Source organism: Carlito syrichta, unplaced genomic scaffold (assembly GCF_000164805.1).
Source record: "Carlito syrichta isolate Samal-C Ts95f unplaced genomic scaffold, Tarsius_syrichta-2.0.1 Scaffold113587, whole genome shotgun sequence".
In the NCBI taxonomy this organism is placed as follows: Eukaryota; Metazoa; Chordata; class Mammalia; order Primates; family Tarsiidae; genus Carlito; species Carlito syrichta.
Window position 1 is genome coordinate 152620 of NW_007057683.1, and position 4813 is coordinate 157432.

Below are 4813 nucleotides of genomic sequence, written 5' to 3' on the forward strand. Positions count from 1 at the left end.
TTTTTAGTTGGAGTCTCACTCTGTTGCCCAGGCTGGAGTGCAGTGGCATACTCATGGCCACCCAGCATTGACCTGCTGGGTTCTGGCAATCCTTCCACCTCAGCCTTCCAAGTAGCCAGAACCACAGGTGCGCGCTACTGCACCCAGCTAATTTTATATTTATTGTAGAGATGAGTTCTCACCAAGTTGCCCGGGCTGGTCTCGAACCCACAGCCTCAGTTAATCCACTCCCCTCAACCTCTCAAAGTGCTGAGATCACAGGTTGAGTCATCGAGCCCGGCCTATCTTTATATTAATCTTCACACAATTTACCACCCCTAGAAGCCCAAGCCCCCTTTCCTTTATCTTGTCACTTTTTCACTATTTTCCTTTGTTTAATTGGTATATAAATTTTAAAATTTTCTGCCTCCTCTGTGTGGTTCCTGTGTGCATGTGAACTATACCTTTTCTCCTGCTGATTGTCTTTTGTCAGTTTATTTCGCAGGCCTCAGTTGCTTAACCTAAGAAAATAGAGAAAAAGTGTTTCTCCTCCCCTATAGACTACTATCAAGAACATACAAAGAACACTAACAAGTCAATAATAAAAAAGACAAATGCCCCAATTAAAAAATGGGTCAGCAGGGCTCGGTGCCTCAGCCTGTAATCCCGCGTCTTTGGGAGACTGAGGTGAGTGGATTGCCTGAGCCTGCGGGTTCGAGACCCGCCTGGGCAACTTGGCGAGACTTCATCTCTACAATAAATCAAAAATTAGCCGGGTGTGGTGGCGTGCGCCTGTAGTTCCAGCTACTTGGAAGGCTAAGGTGGAAGGATCGCCGGAGTCCAGCAGGTCGAGGCTGCGGTAGCCGGGAGCATGCCACTGCACTCCAGTCTGGGCAACAGAGTGAGACTCCAACTCAAAAAAAAAAAAATGGATCAAGGTTTTGATTAGATATCTCTTCAAAGAAGATAAATGAATGACCAATAAGTACATGAAAAGATGCTCAACATCATTAATCATTAGAGAAGTGCCATTGTGAAATGAAAACTCCGTCATAGTAGGATGGCTATAATCAAAGAAATGGACAATAACAAGTGTTGACAAGGACGGGCATAGTGGCTCACGCCTACAATCCCAGTACTTTGAAAGATTTAGGTGAGAGGATTTCCTGAGCCCACAGGTTGGAGACTAGCCTGGGTAACTTGGCGAGACCTCATCTCTACAATAAATACAAAAATTAACCAGGCGTGGTGGTACATGCCTGTAGTTCCAGCTACTTGGAAGGCTGAGATGGAAGGATAGCCTGAGCCCAGCATGTCAAGGCTGCGGTGGCTGTGAGCATGCCACTTCCCTCCAGCCTGGATGACAGAGTGAGACTCCAATTTAAAAAAAAAAAAAACAAGTGTTGGCAAGCTTATGGAGAGTTTGGCACACCCATAGATTTCTGGTGTGAATGTAAAATGGTGCAGGCACTTTGGAAAACAGTCTTACATTTCCTCAAAAGGTCAAACATGGGGTTACAATGTGACACATCAAGTTCACTCCTAGGCATATACCCAAGACAATCAAAAACATACATGTACACAAAAATGTGTACAGGAATGTTCAGGGCAACATTGCAACATTGTTCATAATAGCCAAAAAAGTGGAAACAACTCAAATGTTCATCAACTGAAAAGTGGATAATCAAAATACTGTATATTCATACAATGGAATATTACTCAGTGATAAAAAGGAATAAATTACTGATCCATGCCATAACATGGATAAATCTTTAAAATATTTTGACAAGGCCGGGCTCAGTGGCTCAGCCTGTAATCCCAGCACTTTAGGAGGCTGAGGCAAGTGGATTGCCAGAGCCGTGGGTTCGAGACCCACCTGGGCAACTTGGCGAGACCTCGTCTCTACAATAAATAAAAAAAAATTAGTCGGCCGTGGTAGCGCATGCCTGTAGTTCCAGTACTTGGAAGGCTGAGGCAGAAGTCTGAGGTAGGTTGAGTCTGCAGTGCCACTGCACTCCAGTCTGGGTGACAGAGTGAGACTCCAACTCAAAAAAATAAAAATAAAATAAAATATTTTGATAAGTGAAGGAAGGTGCACACAAAGGCCATATATTATATGATTTTATGTATATGAAATTTCCAGAATATGCAAACCCATAGAGACAGTAATGAAGAGTTACTGCTAATGTATGTGTGATTTCCAAGGAGTGGTGAAACTATTGTTTATTTTTTTCTACAGAGCAGAGTGTGAACACATTACCCTACTCCATAAATTATACAATTGAGTTTTCCGATCTGGGGCTTTCTCGGGGATCAGCACATCTGAAATGCTATAGGTAAGCTTCACCCTGGGAAAACTCCCTTCTTGACCATGGCCTCTCTCCTGCCAGGTAAGTATGAAAATATTCTTGAATTAATTAGTGGGGATGATTGCATGGCTTTGTGAATTTACCAAGAACTCTGAACTGTACATTTTATTTTATTTTGAGTCAGAGTCTCACTCTGTCATCCCAGTTGGACTGCAGTGGCATGCAGACGTTACCACAGCCTCAACCTGCTGGGCTCAGGCAATCCTTCCCGTCAACCTTCCAGGTAGCTGGAACTACAAGTGTGTGTCACCGTGCCCAACTAATTTTTTTGATTTATTACAGAGACAAGTTCTCACCATGTTGCCCAGGTTGGTCTTGAACCCCTGAACTTAGGCAATCCTCTTGCCTCTGCCTCCCAAAGTGCTGGGATTATAAGTGTGAGCCACCATGCCTGGCTTAACTATACATTTTAAAAGGGAAAAAAACCTTACGGTATGTAAATTACATCTCAATTTGATTTTATTTATTTTTTATTTTTATTTTTTATTTTTCTTAGGGACAAGGTCTCATTATGTTGCTCAGACTGGTCTTGAACTCCCAGGCTCAAGCAATCCTCCCACCTCGGCCTCCCAAAGTGTTGGCACTACAGGCATGAGCCACCATATCCGACCATACCTCAATTTTAAAAAAAGAATCTACTGGGTGGGCTCGGTGGCTCAGCCTGTAATCCCAGCACTTTGGGAGGCCGAGGCAAGTGAATTGCCTGAGCCCTCGGGTTCGAGATCAGCCCGGGCAACTTAGTGAGACCTCATCTCTACAAAAAATCAGAAAACTAGCCGGGCATGGTGGCATGCGCCTGTAGTTCCAGCTACTTTGAAGGCTGATGGGGAAGGATCGCCGGAGCCCAGCAGGTTGACGCTGGGTTGACCATGAGTGTGCCACTGCACTCCAGTCTGGGCAACAGAGTTGAGACTCTGACTCAAAAAAAAAAAAAAGAATCTACTGCACAAAATTTATAAAAAAGTGAGTTGTCAGGAGTCACTTGAGCAAGAATGTCTTCCTGGCTGGAGAGACATGGCTCTTCATAGAGTCTGCAGAGAGGGCAGAAACTCTAACCCATAGCTAAGACTCTTCTGGACTCATTCTGCCTTAGCCGTGTTCTGATCTTAAGGGCTCAGTACTGCAGAAAACCACCCCCCCAATTCCACCAGGTATTTCTACTGTTCACTTTATCCAAATATCCCCCATTATCCTCAAGAAAAAAAAAATCTGTTGCGTTTTCTCTTTCTCCATTTGCCTTCTCATTCTCTCCCCTGCTTTCTGTTCCTCATTTCATTCCTTGGTCACTGTTTTTTCTTCCTCAATTTTTTTTTTCTTTTTTTGAGTTGGAGTCTCACTCTGTCACCCAGACTGGAGTGCAGTGGCTGCTCCCGGCCACCGCAGCCTCGACCTGCTGGGCTCCGGCGATCCCCTTCCTAGTAGCCGGAATTACAGGCATGCGCTACCACGCCCAGCTGATTTTTTGATTTATTGTAGAGATGAGGTCTCGCTGACCAGGCGGGTCTCGAACCCGCAGGCTCAGGCAATCCACTCACCTCAGCCTCCCAAAGGCGCGGGATTACAGGCTGAGCCACCCAGCCTGGCTTTCTTCCCCTCTTTATAGCTACTCCTCTCTCTATCCCTCTCTCTACTCCCCACCCTTTCCTCTCACCTCTTCCTTCTTCCTTTCCTATCTTCCCTCCTTGCTCTCTTAACTGGCCACAAAGTGGAAATCGAGCACATATTCAAGTATTTTTGTGAGAATGTTGTACTTTTTTAATTTCTTTGCGTAGGTGAAAAAGGAAGTGCCTTTGATGCTTAGTGTTTCTTTAGGGAAAAACAGCTCTAAATTAATTCCTTAGTTGTTTTGCTTTGGGGGATGTAAACAGCAATTTTTAGGAAAAGAAGGATTATCCACCCATGCTAGATGACTAGTTAGAAATAAATAATTGAGGCAAGATACCTTCGTGAACATTGTAAAGCGATTTGTAAATACATGCAGACACTACTGGTAAAAGCTGATACTATCTCGTGTGGTGGTGTTCACTGACTGCACTTAATTATTATTTGGCTGTTCTGTGTGTAGACATGCCTGAGTTAACCATTTAGGCTACAAAGCCCAAGCCTCCCACACAGACAGTTTCGTTTGACTCATGTAAACTTGATCATATTTTCCCTCAGGAATGTCCTTTCTGAACTAAAAATATACAGTATGGATTGCAAGTGCTTCTCTCGTGAAGCCATCTTCAGAATGGCCAATTATTCTCTGCCGTTGATCTGGAAGAGCAAGTTAGCACGAAAAGAATACCATTAACCACAAAGTTGTCATCTTCTTCAAATAAAATTCTGATCCCGGGCTTGGATGTTGAAAGAGTCACTGTTTTCTTGAGTGAATAGGTCAAGAGAAAGGAATTTTTTCTTAACTGTCATTTTCGAAGGAGCGTGTATTCAATGTGTTAACAAAATGTTGGAAAACAAACTCGTTG